The sequence below is a fragment of the Bos indicus x Bos taurus genome, chromosome 9, assembly GCF_003369695.1.
Source record: "Bos indicus x Bos taurus breed Angus x Brahman F1 hybrid chromosome 9, Bos_hybrid_MaternalHap_v2.0, whole genome shotgun sequence".
Lineage (NCBI taxonomy): Eukaryota > Metazoa > Chordata > Mammalia > Artiodactyla > Bovidae > Bos > Bos indicus x Bos taurus.
The window spans coordinates 58,802,285-58,824,409 of record NC_040084.1 but is presented as its reverse complement, the minus strand read 5'-3'; the positions used below and the strand labels follow the sequence as shown (position 1 = coordinate 58,824,409).

General features: G+C 38.7%; 1 long non-coding RNA gene across 4 annotated transcripts in view; it reads right to left on the bottom strand.

The window, feature by feature from the left end:
* Positions 1–22,125, bottom strand: part of LOC113898349 — a 304,517-nt gene that overhangs the window by 82,453 nt on the left and 199,939 nt on the right. For all 4 annotated transcript variants that reach the window (XR_003512615.1, XR_003512617.1, XR_003512616.1 and 1 more), the window contains exon 6: positions 4,118–4,255. This is a non-coding gene — a long non-coding RNA (uncharacterized LOC113898349). The remainder of the gene's footprint in view (positions 1–4,117; positions 4,256–22,125) is intronic.

Sequence of the window (22,125 nt, the reverse complement as noted above, 5' to 3'; positions counted from 1 at the left end):
TTTTAAAGCTATGTTTTAAAACATCACATGAAATTAATTTTATTTGTATATGTAAATACAAAAATATATGTGTATATACACATATTTAATATTATTTAACTTGTGACTATTAAAATAACTTCTCTAGAAATCTTACTCTGTGATCTTGGGCAAAGCTCATTCCTTTGTTGACCTGAACAGTTCTTCTTTTTTCTATTTTGTCCACTAAATAAAGATTAAAACAATTTGTAACATAGATTTGTGGACAGAATCAAATGCAGCAAGAGTACTCAGACTCTCAATAGACTCAATAATTATTAGTCAAATATGGATCTTACAAAAGTGAACTACGGCTAAGTTAACTTTAAAACACCACTTTCAACTCTAATCCCATGTCACTCTCCACACATTTTCAACATGTAAAAAATAATGTGCATATTAGAAAGAATAAATTGATGTGGCTTAAAGGTAAAGCATAAACTTTTTATTACAGAAAACCCTAAAATTTTTTATTTTCCAGGAATGCATGGGCCACCGTGACTCTCTGTTTTTGAAACCCAGGATCCCAGCCCATCAAAAAGTTTCAGTATATGTTACTTGATGGTGCTTTGCAAAATTTAAATGATGAGGGTAACAATGGCATGGAAAAGAGCAGATGATGGAATTACTGGAGGATGCTCTTAGCTCTTGGGCATGCATTTTCCTAGACAGATGCAGGGTTTGGGCTGTCGTCAGTGCCCCCCTATGAGGAGGTATGCCTGTGTCTACCCATATGTAGTATGAGCAGACAGCCTGCTCCCACAGCCTTTAGCTCTGTTCCAGGCCACACCCTCAACTAGGCTAATGAGTGATATTTACATGGAACACAGCTGTAATACCATATTCCAGGACATAGGAAGGAGTGGTTTTTCCTATATGGCACTAATGGGTCATTCCTAAAAGATATATTAATTGCTGCACACCCAGCATTTCTATCCAATAGAGGATTAAGTAACTTGTTACTAGCCTAGGTTTATATGGTTTTTCCAAATTAAGGTCTCAATTTGGTTCTAGGAGAATGGAGGGATACACTTGGATCCTAAACACTTTCTTTATTTAATTTTTCCATAAATTTGAGCATCATTTACAGATCTCTTCTCTCCACCCCCCCAAAAAAATACCCCACATATTTAACATATGTCTCTTTCATTTAGATCCTAAGTTAAAGGAGAACCATGTGCTCTAGCAATGCTCTGTGTTGCCTCAGGGCTTGGTGAATTTAATCATTTATTTGGATCCACAGATAATTGCCTAGTCAATAAACTTTGATGTGGGAATGTAAATGATTGCATTTGAAGACTGCATTTGAAGAGTTGATAATTACGCCTAAATTTTAGGATTTCTGTGAATACTTTAAAATATCTGCTGGAACAGAATGGTTTTTTTTTTTTTAACTTGCAACTTTACTCTCCTAATTAGTTTCCATTGGAAAAAATAGTGAATTCTGGATTCACTATTCACAAAAACAGATTTTGCTCCATCTCTACTTAGAGAATCATTTTGCTACTTGAATGCCAGGGCGTGATTTAGGTGGAAATGAAGCTCAAGAAATGCACACATGGACAGCCTATGACCTAAGCTGATAAAAATAATCAACTACATAACAGCTGTCTTTTATGTTAAGCAAGTCTTCTGGGGATGGTGATCAATGGAAAAATATCTTTCTAAGCGGAGGCCTCCTAAAAGGAGGACAGAGTACAGGTATGTTAGCATTTGTATCAATACTGTGGTGAGTGTAAGGCATTTTCACGCAATTTGTGAGAATTCATAATAATGACTACCAGTGTAACTACAACCATACATTGAACAATTTTATCCTGCTGCTGCTACTGCTGCTAAGTCACTTCAGTCGTGTCCGACTCTGTGTGACCCCATAGTAGGCTCTCTCATTTTATTTTCACAACCAAATGATGAGTTAACCATGAGCTGCTCACCTGGCAGAGGCAAGATTTGAGAGATTAATCTGTCTTCAATCATTCAGCTTAAAGTGGTAGCTGCTGCTGCTGCTGCTGCTAAGTCGATTCAGTCATGTCTGACCCTGTGCGACCCCATAAACGTCAGCCCACCAGGCTCCCCATCCCTGGGATTCTCGAGGCAAGACACTGGAGTGGGCTGCCATTTCCTTCTCCAATGCATGAAAGTGAAAAGTGAAAATGAAGTCGCTCAGTCGTGTCCAACTCTTCGCAACCCCATGGACTGCAGCCCACCAGGCTCCTCCGTCCATGGGATTTTCCCGGCAAGGTCCTGGCGTGGGGTGCCATTGTCTTCTCTATAAAGTAGTAGAGTCAGTGCTTAAACCTATGTCTATTGGATCTAACCCATGATGTAGCCAGTAATTTTCAGTGCCTCTGCTAGGACTTACTCAAAATTAAAAATTTAAAAAGGTAATAAATAATAGCTTGGAACACATGATGAACAATAATACGAGTGAATGAAATTAAAACAAATATGAAGCCTACACTTTGATTTAAAAATATAAATGCAAAATTTATGAGATAAAGAGATGTGACTTTACTGAAATCTCATGTGAAATAATGATGTGGCATCCAAAAACTTTGACTCCATTAACAGTGTTTCTCTGTGGTCCTGCTGTTAGAATTTTGGGCAGGATTATTTGTCATCTTACAGAACAGCCTAAGTTTGGCAAGAAAGGTAGCATTCATAGTCCCTACCCAGTAACACCAGTATTACAAGCAGGGAACCAGAGAATGCCTGACTCTTCACAGGAACACCTTCTACAATGACTGGGCTGGGCTGAACATGGCTGTGTTAGTAAGCAGATATGGGTTAGAAAAAAAGACATAATGAATAGACTTTAATTTGAACTGGTCAGAAATTATTGAGGTTATTTTCATCACATTTTGAAAGAAACTTTACTCTTTAAAGAATGTCCAGAAGATAACTGATTCAAAAATTTTGGATTTTGTGAAAAATCCCAGTGGTTGTATAATGCATTTCCTTCCTTACCTAACTAGTTTCCACGGAATTTTAGTCATTTAAAACTAAGGTGCTAACATGGTAACTAATCTTAGATAAAATGCTAGCATAAAGTTTTGCTTTGTTCCCCCCGCGCCCCCCCTCCCCCCCTGCACAGCCACAGCACTCAGGATGTTATTCCCCGACCAGAGATCAAACCCACATTCCATGCAGTGGAAGTGCAGAATCTTAACCACTGGACCACCAGGGAAGACCCTAAGCACAAAGATTTTAAGTCTTGAAACCATATGAGAAGTGAAGAAAAAAATTAACATTATTTAGTCCAAACAAAAGCTGACAAAGGACATGATGTTTGACAAAATTCAATAAACAAATATGGCTGAGAATTTAGATTCGTGTCAACAAGCTATTTGATGGCAGAATTGAGACCAGTGTTTAGATGATGGAATAATTAGGAATGGCCAAAAATAAAGGGGCTGTCTTGGGAGGTGGGCCCTCCTTTATCATTCAATATGTTCAAGAAGAGGTTAGCTTCTGAGATGATGGTTTGAATGAGATGCGAGGGTGAACTCTTGAGGTCTTTTTCAATGCTTTTAGATCTTATGATTCTATATCTTTTGGGCATAAGGTCATTGCAGATTCATTCACTTTTAACTTTTTTGATAAAATGCCCTCCTTTTCCTCCTACTTACTCTGAATACATATTAAGTAATACATTCTCTTAAAGACTATTTTTAGATGCACAAAAACTGCATAGATTTAGAAGAGATCAAAATATTCAGGCAGCACATCAGGGTCACCAGAGCTTTCTGCACCTGAAAAGAAGAAAAGCAAAATCCAAACACTTTATTAGCAACTGTACACTCTCCTTAGAACACAGGCTTAGCCTGCTGTGTTCCCAACACTAAGTCTTCCCTCCTCCAGGGAGACACTCAAAGCCAAACTCATCAGGGCTGCACAACATTCTGCAAAAGAACAAAGCATTCATGGCTAATGACGTGGTCCTGCAGGACTAGCCTGTGAATGGGAAACTGGTCCCTTCTAACTCTCAGGTGAAAGATTTCCCCTGTCCGCTCAGCCCCCTACTTTTTCTTTTTTAACAGAAGGAGGAAAAGCTCTTTGATTACTATTAAGTTCTTATGAAGTCGTGAAAATCTCCTACCAGAATCGCTGCAATTCTGTGACACACAGAATTGGCCCACTTGTTCTGCCATCAGCAAGGCTTACACCAGGTACAGCCTTTTTGTTTCTCCATTTCCCCTGGCTGAGGGTGCATTTATTCCTTTCAAACTGTGTACACCTGAAAAAGGAAATAGAGGAAGATGCCGTGAAAGATTTGGCTCAGTAAAATTTTTAGTATTTCACTTCTAGAATAAGTGCCTGTTTGGAAAAACTTGGATCTTAGGCTGTACTAGGCATAATTATCTATAAAAAGAGAAAAGCCTTGCTTGCCTCCCCGTGAGAGGATCATGTCTTTGTTCTGCTGTGTAATTAATCTCATCCTGCTCTTCTAGTGCCATTTCTCCTTTCAGCTGCCCTCTGATGAACTTTTCTAATGCAAATCCGTATGTTATATTGTAAACTCTCTGCTCTTCCCAGTATTACACAGTCCCTTTAAGATACTTTATCTTTTGGTTATATTTCTTTTATAAGTTTGTCTTTAGTAGAACATTTCAATTCTTTGTCACCTGTTGTTGATCTTTATAAAGCTCTGTATTTCTTACTTTCTTATTGACTTTTTCCCTGGAATGTGTCCCTCCACAATTTAATGAGATGTAATCTGCCATCAAGAAACTCACTTCCTTCCCAGGATAACCACAGCTGCATCTTTATCTGCATCAAGGACCTCGGGTTCACTGTCACTATATCCAGACGCGGACAGCCTCCAGTGTGTGGTGATTCACCTCTTTAGGTACAGACTGCAAATACTCTTCCTTTGCAAGTTTTAAACTGTAGACTTTATCCATTTTCTGGGTGCAAGCCTAATCCAGGACCAATTTTTCACCATTTTATGTATGAACATCTACTAAAAGTTAGTCACTGTGAAAACAAAAACGTTTTAAGATGTAGCATGAACACTGAAAAAAGGAGCATTCATTGTTTGATAGGACAGTCATCTGTCCTCTGAGGCTAAAGAAAGCAAGTATTTCTGTATTAGACATTCATCCTCAGAAAGGTATAGAAAATCAGATGTCTCATCCAAGTTCATCAGTATCACCCTCAGTTACTCCTTGTGTTTCATACTTGTTAGTCTGGGTGGCAACACTGGAACTCAGCATGATCACACTCAGATGGGGGTAATTCCTCAAACTCCACCCTTTTCCCCCCATTGAATACATAACCAAATCTCTTATATAAGATTTAAGACCTGCATAGAATGAGAGCTGATCTGGATCTTAGGGTAATTTCTCAGTCAAGTCCTTTCCCATGTCAGGAGTGTGGCAGAGATGCTAAGGGCTTCCCTGGTGGCTCAGCTGGTAAAGAATCTGCCAAGATATTGAAAATGAAATCTAATGACCTCTCAGTTTCCCAGTTTGGCCAAAATATAAACTAGTGATGGAAGAGGTTTCTGATGGAAAAAAAAAGTATATTGAAAAGAGACTAGGTTAGGCAACGTCTCCCACAGACAAATTTTGCTTGACTCGGAATACTTCAGACTTACAGGTTAAAGATTGCTGATGATTCCTTTTCTCTTATGGAACCAAAAGACTAAATAAAATTTGAAATAACTAGCAGATGTGTCAAACATGTATAAAATACAAAAACCCAAGGGATATTCATTGATGTAATTCAAGTATTATAAATGAGACACAGAGAAGTGGGGTGAATCAATGAAGAAAGCTGTGCTAAATTATGACTAATAATGTGAAAACATTGACATTTTATGTTATTCAGAAAAAAGTTAGATCTGGTTTGTATCACATATAGTATGACCCCACAACTTTACATGAATATATCACTTGAAGCATTTGAATTTGCTGAAAGTTTAGCATTTGCAGTTTTGGGAAAACACTATAGTTTTAGGATGGGACTCTTCCTGAAAACTGTGAGTTTCATGAATAAGGAAATTATTATTCTACATCTGTTAACCCTTGGAGCTATCTATCATGCTGTCATTCTGTCAACTGGCCTCCTGATTATGTGAATGTGTTGCAGAGCCTGTCAAGAGATTTTTGTCTGCTGTGAGTGTGTGCTCATTCATGTTCAACTCTTTGTGACCCTGTGGACTGTAGATCACCAGGCTTCTCTGTCCATGGAATTTTCCAGGCAAGAATACTGGAATGGGTTGCCATTTCCTACTCCAGGGGATCTTCATGACCCAAGGATTGAACCTGTGTCTCCTGCATCTCCTGCATTGGCAAGCAAATTCTTTACCACTGTGCCACATGGGAAGCCCATTCTGTCTGCTATCAAGCACTAAGTTTCGTGGCAGCTGGGTCAGTCAAGCTAGCTGCTTCAATTCTGTCCGCTGGAAGGATTTGCTTTTTTTTTGAAGGTCAGTCCTGAGAGGGTTTTGTGTTAGGATTTTTCATGCTATCCATGTAGTCCATTTAATGTTGGTGGGAATGATTATGCATGGCCAATGATTGTGAACATAGCCATGTTTTTAATTAATCACCACTTTATTCAGTGAGCGTGAGGCTTATCTTCAAGCTATAATTGACTGACCCTCAACTGTTTTCTAGCCTGCAGTCAAAACTGAGCGCTATCTGTATGATTTCTAATTCTTAGAACCAGGTCTATGAATTCTCCCATCAAATTTGTTCTCTCAGTATTCGTTCTTGCCTCAGAGCATTGATGGGAAAACATAGGCTGGTGTAGACAGAGTGAGGCACTTTTTTTTCTAATCTACCTTTGAGCCATGTCTTTCCTATTGTACCTTTGTCACTTTGGGGGCATATTTTAAGTAATCTGTCTCTGTACAACCTCCCAGTTCTTCTCTGGCTTTAGAACGCAACTGAGTCAGAGATTGCTGGCTTCAGTGAGGCTTTTTGTTACTTAAATATCATTTAAACTTTGTCAGTTCTTCTGTGTTTGACTAGGATATGACTAGGGCAGAAATGCTTCCCAAGTGGATCAGAAGGTAAATAACCATGTGCCAATGCAGGAGATGTAGAAGATGTGGGTTTGATCCCTGGTCAGGAAGATCCCTTGGATAAGGAAACGGCAATCTACTCCAGTATTCTTGCCCAGAAAATTCCATGGACAGAGGCTCCTGGAGGTCTAAGTCTTTGGGGTTGCAAAGAGTCAGACAAGATTGGGCACATTTCACAATTTAGGGCAGAAAAAGCTTTTTCTTGGGAAACCTATACAGTTCTTCTAATATTCCCTTTCAGTTTTTATGAGAACTATCACTGATATTGCTTATATAAAAATGCAAATTTACTCAACTACCATGCCAATTTTTTCTACTACATCTTCTAGAGTATGTGGATTAATTCCTGAGAAACTGAAGAGTTTGAATAATAAGTTCTTTTTCCTAAAGATGGTTGAGCTCAATTCTAGTTGTTCTATACGTAATTTTACCTCCTCCAGGTTCATATTTTAGGACTTGTGAATTGTAACGCCCACTGCTAGAATTAATTTATCTATGATTTATTTTCACACCTGAATGGTATAGTGGTTTTCCCTAATTTCTTCAATTTAAGCTGGAATTTTGCAATAAGGAGTTCATGATCTGAGCTACAGTCAGCTCCTGGTCTTTTTTTTTTTTTTTTTTTTTTGCTGACTGTATAGAGCTTCTCCATCTTTGGCTACAAAGAATATAATCAATTTGATTTTGGTATTGACCATATGGTGATGTCCATGTGTAGAGTTGTCTCTTGTGCTGTTGCAAGAGGGTGTTAGCTATGACCAGTGCATTCTCTTGTCAAATCTCTTAGCCTTTGCCCTGCTTCATTCTGTACTCCAAAGCCAAATTTGCCTGTTACTCCAGGTATCTCTTGACTTCCTACTTTGCCATTCCAGTCCCCTATAATGAAAAGGACATCTTTTTTTGGTGTTAGTTCTAGAAGGTCTTGTAAATCTTCATAGAACCATTCAACTTCAGCTTCTTCAGTGTTACTGGTTGGGGCCTAGACTTGGATTACCGTGATATTGAATGGTTTGCCTTGGAAAGGAACAGAGACCATTCTGTTATTTTTGAGATTGCACCCAAGTACTGCGTTTTGGACTCTTTTGTTGACTATGAGGGCTACTGCATTTCTTCTAAGGGATTCTTGCCCACAGTAGTAGATATAATGATCATCTGAATTAAATTTGCTCATTCCAGTCCATTTTAGTTCACTGATTCCTAAATGTCTCTGTTCACTCTTGCCATCTCCTGTTTGATCATTTACAATTGGCCTTGATTCATGGACCTAACATTCCAGGTTCCTATGCAGTATTGCTCTTTACAGCATCAGACTTTACTTCCATCACCAGTCACATCCACAACTGGGCATTGCTTTCACTTTGGCTCTGTCTCTTGATTCTTTCTGGAGTTATTTCTTCACTCCTCTCCAGTAGCATATTGGGTACCTACTGACCTGGGGAGTTCATCTTTCAGTGTCATATCTTATTGCCTTTTCATACTGTTAATGGAGTTCTCAAGGCAAGAATACTGAAGTTTTTCCAGTAGTCATGTATGCGTGTGACAGTTGGACTATAAAGGCAGCTGAGCATGAAAGAATTGATGCTTTTGAACTGTGGTGCTGGAGAAGATTCTTCAGAATCCATTGGACTGCAAGGAGATCAAACCATTAAATCCTACTTAAAATCAGTCCTAAATGTTCACTGGAAGGACTGATGCTAAAACTGAAGCTCCAAAACTTTGGCCACCTTATGCAAAGAACTGACTCATTGGAAAAGACCCTGATGTTGGTAAATATTGAAGGCAGGATAAGAAGGGGTTGCCAGAGGATGAGATGGTTGGATGGCATCACTGACTCGATGGACATGAGTCTGAGCAAGCTCTGGGAGTTGGTGATGGACAGGGAAGCCTGGTGTGCTGCAGTCCATGGGGTTGCAAAGAGTCCGGCATGACAGCAAATGAACTCAGGTGGACTGATTTATTTTCAACCAGCAGGAATACAATTCAAAATATTGACAGTATTTTGTAAGTAAAAGGGGAAATTTATTTTAAGAATTTAATGTTTTTTCATAGAAGCCCGAATATGTATGTATATATGATTGTGTTTGTTTTCAAGAGAAATAGAACAAATCCTCTAAAAACAAAACAAACAAACAAAAATGAACCTTTCCCACTGTCTCTGTCTCTTTCTCAGGAGGTCACAGAAAAAGTTAGAAGGGACCAGTCAGGAATTCCCTAGAAGAAGCTTTGAAGTTTCAAATTCTCCTAAATGATCTTCCCTCTATTTAGTCCCCTATGTCATGTCAATATTTTGCATAGAAGAGGGCATTAAAGGGCAGAAAGAGATGTGAAAATGCATGATTTAGGAGATTATACAAGTTTTGAGAAAGCAAATATTTTTAGCCAGGTTGGGATAGACCATTGGTCGATTCCAAGATAGTAACTGTGTTATGAGGCAGAGTTTTCAAAGTTTCTTCCAATCAAACATATCTATTTAAGCTATATTTTTGAGGACTTTATAAATTATAATTACAGAAATGGGAAAACAAAACTCAACTTCACATGCTTGATCATAAATAAATCTGTAGCTCAAGCTTTCATTTTATATTCAGTAAGATATTTATTTCAGCCCAAACTGCCTAGTCCCTTTCATCTGGGTTTATTCACAGAGATTATTCATTGGAACCTGAAGAAAAATCCCCTCAGTTTCATGATTAGAATGAGTGACTATTCTTATATTTATATGTCACTAATACCAGACCACCTGACCTGCTTCTTGAGAAACCTGTATGAGGGTCAGGAAGCAACAGTTAGAACTGGACATGGAACAACAGACTGGTTCCAAATAGGAAAAGGAGTATGTCAAGGCTGTATATTGTCACCCTGCTTATTTAACGTCTATTCAGAGTACATCATGAGAAACGCAGGGCTGGATGAAGCACAAGCTGGAATCAAGATTGCAGGGAGAAATATCAATAACCTCAGATATGCAGATGACACCACCCTTATGGCAGCAAGTGAAGAGGAACTAAAAAGCTTCTTGATGAAAGTGAAAGTGGATAGTGAAAAAGTTGGCTTAAAGCTCAGCATTCAGAAAACGAAGATCATGGCATCTGGTCCCATCACTTCATGGCAAATAGATGGGGAAACAGTGGAAACAGTGTCAGATTTTATTTTTGGGGGCTCCAAAATCACTGCAGATGGTGACTGCAGCCATGAAATCAAAAGATGCTTACTCCTTGGAAGGAAAGTTATGACCAACCTAGATAGCATATTCAAAAGCAGAGACATTACTTTGCCAACCAAGGTCCGTCTAGTCAAGGCTATGGTTTTTCCAGTGGTGTTGTATGGATGTGAGAGTTGGTCTGTGAAGCAAGCTGAGCACCAAAGAATTGATTCTTTTGAACTGTGGTGTTGGAGAAGACTCTTGAGAGTCCCTTGGACTGAAGGAGATCCAACCAGTCCATTCTGAAGGAGATCAGCCCTGGGATTTCTTTGGAAGGAATGATGCTAAAGCTGAAACTCCAGTACTTTGGCCATCTCATGCGAAGAGTTGACTCATTGGAAAAGACTCTGATGCTGGGAGAGATTGGGGGCAGGAGGAGAAGGGGACAACAGAGGATAAGATGGCTAGATGGCATCACTGACTCAATGGACGTGAGTCTGAGTGAACTCCTGGAGTTGGTGATGGACAGGGAAGCCTGGCATGCTGCGATTCATGGGATCACAAAGAGTCGGACAAGACTGAGCGACTGAACTGAACTGAACTTAGCTACAGCGTGGTGGCTGCGATGGCGCACGAGTGTGGCAACCGAGAGGAGCTAACCTGCTCCCCGAGTTCAGGGGCGGTGGCCGAGAGGAGCTACCTTGTGCCCAAGGTCAGGAGCAGTGGCTGTGCTTTGCTGGAGCATCTGTGAAGAGAGACCCCGCATCCAAGGAAAGAGAATCCCGGGTAAGACGGTAGTCACTGAGAGAGGGGATCAGGGGGCAGACAGACTGAAACTACAGTCATGGACAACTAGCCAATCTGATCACATGGACCACAGCCTTGTCTAACTCAATGAAACTAAGACATGCTGAATGGGGCCACCCAAGATGGAAGGGTCATGTTGGAGAGGTCTGACGGAATGTGGACCACAGGATAAGGGAATGGCAAGCCACTTCACTATTCTTGCTGTGAGAACCCCATGAAGAGTATGAAAAGGCAAAAAGATAGGACACTGAAAGATGAACTCCCATGTCAGTAGGTACCCAATATGCTAGTGGAGATCAGTGGAGAAATAACTCCAGAAAGAATGAAGGGATGGAATAAAAAAAAAAACACCCAGTTGTGAGTAGGATTGGTGATAGAAGCAAGATTCGATGCTGTAAAGAGCAATATTGCATAGGAACCTGGAATGTTAGGTCCATGAATCAAGGCAAATTGGGAGAGGTCAAACAGGAGACGACAAGAGTGAACATTGACATTCTAGGAATCAGTGAACTAAGATGGACTGGAATGGGCGACTTTAACTCAGATGACCATTATACCTACTACTGTGGGCAGGAATCCATTAGAAGAAATGGAGTAGCCATCATAGGCAAAAAAAGAGTGCGAAATGCAGTACTTGGATGCAGTCTCAAAAACAACAGAATGATCTCTGTTCATTTCCAAGGCAAACCATTCAATATCATGGTAATTCAAGTCTATGCCCTGAGCAGTAACGCTGAAGAAGCTGAAGTTGAACAGTTCTATGAAGACTTACAAGACCTTCTAGAACTAACACCCAAAAAAGATGTCCTTTTCATTATAGGGGACTGGAATGCAAAAGTAGGAAGTCAGGAAACACCTGGAGTAACAGGCAAATTTGGCCTTGGAATACGGAATGAAGCAGGGCAAAGACTAATAGAGTTCTGCCAAAAGAACGCACTGGTCATAGCAAACACCCTCTTACAACAACAGAAGAGAAGACTGTACACATGGACATCACCAGATGGTCAACACCTAAATCAGATTGATTATATTCTTTGCAGCCAAGATGGAGAAGCTCTATACAATCAGCAAAAACAAGACCCGGAGCTGACTGTGACTCAGATGATGAACTCCTTATTGCCAAATTCAGACTGAAATTGAGTAAAGTAGGGAAAACCACTAGACCATTCAGGTATGACATAAATCAAATCCCTTATGATTATACATGGAAGTGAGATAAAGATTTAAGGGACTAGATCTGATAGACAGAGTGTCTGAAGAACTATGGATGAAGGTTCGTGACATTGTACAGGAGACAGGGATCAAGACCAACCCTAGAAAAAGAAATACAAAAATGCAAAATGGTTGTCTGAGGAGGCCTTGCAAATAGCTGTGAAAAGAAGGGAAGTGAAAAGCAAAGGAGAAAAGAAAAGATATACCCATTTGAATGCAGAGTTCCAAAGAGCAAGGAGAGATAAGAAAGCCTTCCTCAGTGATCAATGCAAAGAAATAGAGGAAAGCAGAAGAATGGGAAAGACCAGAGATCTCTTCAAGAAAATTAGAGATATCAAGGGAACATTTCATGCAAAGATGGGCTCAATAAAGGACAGAAATGGTATGGACCTAACAGAAGCAGAAGATATTAAGAAGAGGTGGCAAGAATACACAGAAGAACTGTACAAGAAAGTTCTTCACAACCAAGATAATCATGATGGGGTGATCACTCACCTAGAGCCAGACATCCTGGAATGTGAAGTCAGGTGGGCCTTAGGAATCATCATTACGAACAAAGCTAGTGGAGGTGATGGAATTCCAGTTGAGCTCTTTCAAATCCTGGAAGATGATGCTGTGAAAGTGCTGCACTCAGTATGCCAGCAAATTAGGAAAATGCAGCAGTGGCCACAGGACTGAAAAGGTCAGTTTTCTTTCCAATCCCTAAGAAAGGCAATGCAAAAGAATGCTCAAACTACTGCACAATTGCACTCATCTCACATGCTAGTAAAGTAATGCTCAAAATTCTCCAAGCCAGGCTTCAGCAATATGTGATCTGTGAACTTCCAGATGTTCAAGCTGGTTTTAGAAAAGTCAGAGGAACCAGAAATCAAATTGCCAACATCCACTGCATCTTGGAAAAAGCAAGAGAGTTCCAGAAAAGCATCTATTTCTGCTTTATTGACTATGCCAAAGCCTTTGACTGTGTGGATCACAATAAACTGTGGAGAATTCTGAAAGAGATGGGAATACCAGACCACTTTGACCTGCCTCTTGAGAAACCTGTATGCAGGTCAGGAAGCAACAGTTAGAACTGAACATGGAACAACAGACTGGTTCCAAATAGGAAAAGGAGTACATCAAGGCTGTATATTGTCACCCTGCTTATTTAACTTATATGCAGAGTACATCATGAGAAACACTGGGCTGGAGGAACCACAAGCTAGAACAAGATTACCGGTAGAAATTTCAATAACCTCAGATATGCAGATGACACCTCCCTTATGGCAGAAAGGTAAGAAGAACTAAAGAGCCTCTGGATGAAAGTGAAAGAGGAGAGTGAAAAAGTTGGCTTAAAGCTCAACATTCAGAAAACTAAAATCATGGCATCCGGTCCTATCACTTTATGGCAGATAGATGGGGAAACAGTGGAAACAGTGGCTGACTTTATTTTTCTGAGCTCCAAAATCACTGCAGATGGTGATTGCAGCAGTGAAATTAAAAGACACTTGCTCCTTGGAAGGAAAGTTTGACCAACCTAGATAGCATATTAAAAAGCAGAGACATTACTTTGCTAACAAAGGTCTATCTAGTCAAGGCTATGATTTTTCCTGTGGTCATGTATGGAGGTGAGAGTTGGGTTATAAAGAAATCTGAGTGCAGAAGAATTGATGCTTTTGAACTGTGGTGTTTGAGTAGTCTCTTGACAGTCCCTTGGACTGGAAGGAGATCCAACCAGTCCATCCTAAAGGAGATCATTCCTGGGTGTTCATTGGAAGGACTGATGTTGAAGCTGAAACTCCAATACTTTGGCCACCTGATGTGAAGAGCTGACTCATTGGAAAAGACCCTGGTGCTAGGAAAGACTGAGGGCAGGAGAAGGGGACAACAGAGAATGAGATGGTTAGATGTCATCATCGACTCAATGGACATGGGTTTGGGTGGACTTCTGGAGTTGGTGATGGACTGGAGGCCTGGCATGCTGTGGTTCATGGGATCACAAAGAGTTGGACACCACTGAGTGACTGAACTGAACTTAGCTACTGTTAGCTACAGTACTGAGAAACACTGTGTTCCTTTTGTTCTGTGAATATGTTAGTCACACTATCTGTATTAGTCAGTTATTTCTGCAGCACTGCTGCATAATGAAAGTACCCAAAGTCTGAGTTTTATAACAATAACCATTCATTTTGCTTAATGCTAGCCCTGAGAGTGGGCATGTATAGCCCTGGTGGGGAGGGGAGGGTTGCTGTTCACAGTGTCCCCAGGCTGAAATAGGGATAGGTCAGCTCCTTGTACCTTCTTATACATCATGGACCTGCAGCTACCCAGGATTTAATTCTTAGCACTGTGAATTACTGAAGCAAAGAATGATAAGCAGAAATACTTCATGTCTTCTGTGTCCTTTGACTGGAACTAACACATCCTCACTTCTTCCACATTCCATGGACCAAGTATGTGCCATCAATTCCAACATCAGCAGGGCAGAGTAACACACTCTTCCTCTAGTTGGAGAACTATGAAGTCCTGGAAAAGGTTGTGAATGTATAGATCTGTGTAAGGGAAGTCCTGGAAAATTGACAGAGATGAATCTGTATGACACAATGGAAGAAGAATTCTGCTTGCTGAGGTTTGAAACATCTGATGTCCTTCCTCTCCCTTCCTAATACTTTTGTGGCAGTAGCATACTGAGGTTTTGTTCCTGAAAAAATACTTGCTGGGATTTTGTACCACAATGAAGTCTTCATCAGACATAGTTTTGGGACAGGCTGGATAGTTGGGATAATGCAAAAAGATGTTGAAACTTCAGATAAATAGCACTGTGTGGACACAGGTATTATAAAATTAAATTATACAGTTGCTTTTTAAAAAGTCAGTTTAGTAAGTAGTTTTAAGAATGTCTAATCATATCCACTTTATGTCCTTAAATTCATTTTCTCACGCTCACAGGAAACCATGACTCTGATTCAACTATCCTTTTATATCAAGGAATAAAAATTGGAACAACAACCAAAAAAACCCAAACAGCCAGCCTTAGTCTGCATGTCTCTTAACTTGTTTCACTTCCCTTCCAATTAATAACATATTAGGACCAGAGCATAGCTAGTTTAAATCTTTCTAAAACAAGGATTTTGCATCAGAAATAATGATGGTCCCTACTAAATAGTACTAAAGTATTGTGAATATATTATTAAATAGAGGAATTAATAGTTCTTCTAAAAATCACATTGGAGAACTAATTGTTTCAGTTTCAAAGTTGCATGAATAAATCTTTCTGGTGTGTTTTAGTACTGATATGTATAATATTGTCTTGCATATTATAAGAGTACAGTAGAAGAAAAATGCATATATTTTAAAAATACATAACTGCAATGATCAGGAACATTGACATTAAGTTCTAAATAAAGTATATATATATATATATATTTTTCATTTGAGAATAAGTTGATATCAAGAATTGTTATTTTGGAAAATCACCTAAACGCAATTCAAACTATCTTATTTTCATGAATTTTATCAAGAGAGCTTAGTGAAGAGCACAAATGTAAGTTATAAACAGGTATATTTAATTTCTTGGAAGTGAAATCAAGGGAAAGTCAACAAAAGTGAGGACAGTCTGTGGAGCAATAGCCAAGGTATATTTAGATTCAGGACATGTTTTACTATTTTCATTATTTTTTTAACTGAGATAAAATAGTAAAGACTGGTGTACATGCAGTAAGACAAATGCTGTTGAATAAAGTTTGGCCAAAATCATGTCAGAGGCAAACAATGGAGATTTAAGAGGTAGAGGAACTAAGTGCTTCTGGGTATTTCACTGTGGTTTATTTGAATTCAATCTGGGGGCTACCTGTAGCATGTCAGACATTTATTCAGAGTATGAGGATCCAGAAAAGAATAACTTGTTCTGAGACCTTAAGAAACTTACAGTGATAGAAGTATGTTTACAAGGTAAGTAAGTGTTTTTGTCTAGAATAAATTTGATTTCTCACTAGTTTAGTTAGGAATACACAAAGCTACCAAATAGACATTTTAGAGATTCTTTGCGAGATAAAATCTCAAGCAATGGAAAAGAAGCATCTCCTGAGGAAGCAAGTTTCACAGATGAGAGCTCTGGACTGAGAGAATTTTAACTTTCACTGCTCTACTTATGCCATGAGACAAAACGTCAGTCTGTGTTGGCAGAGCTGCGACAATGAAGTGGAAAATCGAATATGTGTAAAATATTGAGCTGTCCCAATTTTCTACTATTCCAGATAAATTACATTGGGTTGATTCTTTTCATAATTGCTAAAGTTTGAAATGAAAAGAAATGGAATTTAAAACATCAAACACTTGTTATATAATTAAATTGACTCATTAGAAGTTAAGTAATCATGCTGCTGCTGCTGCTGCTGCTGCTAAGTCGCTTCATTCGTGTCCGACTCTGTGCGACCCCATAGACAGCAGCCCACCAGGCTCCCCCGTCCCTGGGATTCTCCAGGCAAGAACACTGGAGTGGGTTGCCATTTCCTTCTCCAATGCATGAAAGGGAAAAGTGAAAGTGACGTCGCTCAGTCAGTCAGTCAGTGTCTGACTCTTAGTGACCCTGTGGACTGCAGCCCACCAGGCTCCTCCATCCATGGGATTTTCCAGGCCAGTAATCATAGACCCCAATAATACAATTCAGAAGATTTACTGAAATTCATTTTTTAAAAGTTTTATTTTAGAGTTTTAGCCCCAAATTTTCAGCTTACATCTTGCTTTTAGTGTAAACTCAGTGTAATGTTTCTATACCTTTTACTTCTGCAGACAAGTAAAGACAAGTGGGGATGAATGGTCAGAATGAGGACTCCAAGGCCCTGCAAGCTTTTCAAATAACAAAGAAATGTCAGTCATGTTATATGTGTCCTCCTTATAAAGGCAGAAAAGGGACTGTGGCATTTGAGAAATGGACAGCACATTTTGGTTTGCCTTAAATTAAACAGAAGATAGCATTCATCTTGTGTATCAGTGATTAGAGTCCAGAGTTGATTTAAATTTTGGATATAAACAATTGTAGTATATTTTTTGCTTTCTTAAAAACAAGTTCAGTGAGGCAAGAACTTTACATATTTTTCTGGCCACCCGTGGCATGTGGGATATTAGTTCCACAAGCAGTGATTAAACTCATGCCCTCTGCACTGGAAACATGGAGACTTAACCACTGGACTGCCAGGAAAGTCCCAATAATTATATTTTGAATTTCACTGGGGTTTATATATGTGTCAGAACTAACATCTAAATTGATAGTTGCACAAAAGTTTAAGATTTTGAGAGCTTTCTTTGATGTCTATGATCTTTAAAACTTCCTGAATATTCACATTTAATATTTCTATTTGGGACAGTGTGTAAACAATCCTGGAATTCTCTAGATGTATCAGAAGTATGAGAAGGAGTCACTTACTTTCCATCAGTCTTGAGGTTTAACTACTCTTCTTTCAGGTCAGAAACACCCCCTCCTCTCTTAATGCCCAAATATCACCTTTCTGGAAAGGCCTTGTCGCAGTTCCCTAAATAAAATATCATTTCCATTCCTGCCATTCTCTGTCCTCCTTCCTCTTCTCTATTTTTCTTCATGTTGTTTGCACATTATGTGTTTGGTTCTCTGTCACCTCCTCACTCCTCACACTTGAATGAAACTTCATAGAAACAGAGTTTTTTCCCAATTTATTCATTTCTATATCCTCAGGACCTAAAACAGTATCCACAATTGAGTGCTGAATAAACACTTTTATTTTCAATTAATAAATAAACTTGAAGAGTGACGCTGGTTAACTGCTCAGACATGATCTAAACTCATCTTTTATTAGGAACATGGTAGCTCTCATTAGGCGTTGAGGAGATAATTTAGGGTTTTTAATTCAATTTGCCTGCATTTTAATAGGGAAATATATATGCCACGGTGGTAACTGATAATTCTAGGAAGTCATGAATAACTTGTTATAGCTCTCCAGAATAAAAGTCTACTTTTATAACAACATTTTTCTATCTTTACATGCATCAGTACAGTGATACTCACACGTGTGTGTGCCACATGAATTAGTACCTTAAAGTTTACATGTTTGAAATTTTATTAACTAAATTTATAGTTGTCTTTTTTTTTAACCTATCCAGTATTTATTTCTGTTACCCTTTCATTCTTACACAAACTGAACTTTTTACACTGTGTGTTAAATTGATCTAATATGAAATCCAGTTTAATTATTAAATTTAGTTCAATATTTAATTTGGTTTAATAAAAGTGATCTTGCATATAATGTATGCATTTAATTGATATATTTGGGACAGGATCATTTTGAATAGGTTAAATATTTAATGTAGAGTAATTATTTAAATTATTCAGGATTAAAAATAGAATAGATCTATGTTATCAAAGTAGTGAACAGATAAATGTCATGATTTAATAAATTTCTGTTCACATTTGTGAAATACTGCCATTGCTTAACTTCTGATAGTCAATTTGTCTTTGTCTGTGGTCTGACTAGGAAGTCTGTTTTATTAAAAAGGAAAGAATCTGAAGGTCTTGAGATGACTGCCTTCTTGCTGTGTCCCCACAGGCAGAAAGGGAAAGCATGCTTTCTTGTGTCTCTTTTTAGAAGGGCCTGTCTCCAAATACCAGTACATTGGGGGTTAAGGTTTTATCATATGAATTTGGGAGCACACAAGTGAGATCTTTCCAGAATCCTTTTGTTATTTTTTTAAATGAATCTTTATTTACTTTCAGTAACTTGTGTTGATTTCCTTTTTTAAGAAGGAATGCAGACCTAGACTGCACCTGACTATTTACTGTCCTTGGTACAACAAAAGCTACATCAAATATAGTTTTCTTTGTTTCAACATTTATATATTTTTTTAACTCCACCTTCTCTTTGTGGCAGATGACAGTTTTATTTTCCTTCATTATGGGAAGCCCTACAACATTTCATTTTTATTTAAAATTTGATAAAATGAATCACATGGAGGAAAACATGACATAACTATTTAGAGAGGTGTTAATGTAGGTCTTAGGTGTGATCCATAATGACTGAACTTTGAGAAACTTCATCATTTGCAGTCCCTTCCTCCTTCCCACTGGTTTCTCAAGATCCAGCTCACCTATGCCCTTTTCTGAAAGTCTTTCTTAAGCTACCTTAATTAATTAACAGCCTTGGTGATTCCACTGAACATAGCGCAAAATATTATGAGAATTTACATTAGTTCATTAGAAACTTGTTTCTCTTGATGTATTATAAGCCCATGATAGACAAGTTATACCATGTCTAATTTTTCTGAATATTTTCAGTCTTTAGCATGGTGCTTTGAACACAGGAAAAAAAGTGTGAATCATTTTAAATAAGATACTACTATATTCAGGACGTAGTACTTGCCAGTTTAGTGCTTACATAGATAAATAAAACACCTTATGCACTCTTTATCATCTTAAAATCACCTAAGTGAGTCTTATCAGAAAACACATAACGAAAGAGAAATGAGACACAACTGAATAGGGGTACACTGCTGATCGCAACGTAACATTAGACATTGCGGATAATGTTCAATTTAACTAAACTGTCTTCAAATTTTTTCGATTGGAAAAACTTGATTTTCCAACCTTCAGTTAAAAAGCAAAAAGAAAGAATTACATACAAAATAAGTTTACCAGGTAGTTGAATCTGTTTCCTTGTCACTAATCCTTTCTTCTGTAATAAATTTTAAAACTTAGTGCTTCATTACTTTTTAATTAATCAACTACTTATATTGTATTTTTACTAGATGTAAGAACTAAGTTCTTTAAAATTATTAATGTATAGTATAAATACCAGTGCTGCTACTGCTAAGTCGCTTCAGTCGTGTCCGACTCTGTGCGACCCCACTGACGGCAGCTCACCAGGCTCCCCCATCCCTGGGATTCTCCAAGCGAGAACACTGGAGTGGGTTGCCATTTCCTTCTCCAATTATATAATATAAATTATATAAATATATTATATTAATTATATAATATAAATACTAGTTGCTGCTGACAAATAGCTAATTGACATGGGTAAAGAATAAAGAAATATCATAGTCATTCTCCATTCTGTTCCTAAAATTCATTCTTATAAAATTGTTTATTCCATTCAGTTCAGTTCATTTGTTGCTCAGTCGTGTCCAACTCTTTGCAACCCCATGAATCACAGCACACCAGGCCTCCCCGTCCATCACCAACTCCCAGAGTTCACCCAAACTCATGTGCATCGAGTCGGTGATGTCATCTAGCCATCTCATCCTCTGTCGTCCCCTTCTCCTCCTGCCCCCAGTCCCTCTCAGCATCAGAGTCTTCTCCAATGAGTCAACTCTTCACGTGAGGTGGCCAAAGTACTGGAGTTTCAGCTTTAGCATCATTCCTTCCAAAGAAATCCCAAGGCTGATCTCCTTCAGAATGGACTGGTTGGATCTCCTTGCAGTCCAAGGGACTCTCAAAAGTCTTCTCCAACACCACAGTTCAAAAGCATCAATTCTTTGGCACTCAGCTTTCTTCACAGTCCAACTCTCACATCCATACATGACCACAGAAAAAACTATATAGCCTTGACTAGACGGACCTTTGTTGGCAAAGTAATGTCTCTGCTTTTGAATATGCTATCTATGTTGGTCATAACTTTCCTTCCAAGGAGTAAGAGTCTTTTAATTTCATGGCTGTAATCACCATCTGCAGTGATTTTGGAGCCCAGAAAAATAAAATCTAACACTGTTTCCACTGTTTCCCCATCTATTTGCCATGAAGTGATGGGACCAGATGCCATGATTTTAGTTTTCTGAGTGTTGAGCTTTAAGCCAACTTTTTCACTCTCCTCTTTCACTTCCATCTAGAGGCTCTTTAGCTCCTCTTCACTTTCTGCCATAAGGGTGGTGTCATCTGCATATCTGAGGTTATTGATATTTCTACCAGCAATCTTGATTCAAGCTTGTGCTTCTTCCAGCCCAGTGTTTCTCTTGATGTACTCTGCATATAAGTTACAGAAGCAGGGTGACAATGTGCAGCTTTGATATACTCCTTTTCCTATTTGGAACCAGTCTGTTGTTCCATGTCCAGTTCTAACTGTTGCTTCCTGACCTGCATACAGGTTTCTCAAGAGGCAGGTCAGGTGGTCTGGTATTCCCATCTCTTTCAGAATTTTCCACATTTTATTGTGAGCCACACAGTCAAAGGCTTTAGCATAGTCAATAAAGCAGAAATAGACGTTTTTCTGAAACTCTCTTCCTTTTTCCATGATCCAGTGGATGTTGGCAATTTGATTTCTGGTTCCTCTGCCTTTTCTAAAACCAGCTTGAACATCAGGAAATTCATGGTTCACATATTGCTGAAGCCTGGCTTGGAGAATTTTGAGCATTACTTTACTGGCGTGTGAGATGAGTGTAATTGTGCAGTAGTTTGAGCATTCTTTTGCATTGCCTTTCTTTGGGATTGGAATGAAAACTGAACAGTCCTGGCCACTGCTGAGTTTTCAAAATTTGCTGGCATATTGAGTGCAGCACTTTCACAGCATCATCTTTCAGAATTGTTTATTAGTGACATTTAACTTAATAAGTTTCAATGTGTTCATTGATGTTTTTCCTTCGTACTTAAAAAAATGCTGTGTGTAGTAGACATTTAACATTCACAAAACTGAATGTTAAAAGACCATAAAGGAACAGGTATCTCAGGGATGGTGCTGAAGGTGAGGACTTCACTTTTGGTTCCAATCTTGGTTGGGCTCCCACTCTGGCTCTGGCTTCCAGATGATGAAAAATATGCTCTGGGCACTGAGGGTTTCTTGCGAAGGCCACATTTAAAAAAAAAAGAAAGACAAAAAAAATAAAAACCACAAGAAGTTCCTTGTTAGGGTAAGTAAATAATGTATAATGTCCAATAACACCAAAAAAAAAAATGTTTAACTGTCTTGTTATTTCTCAA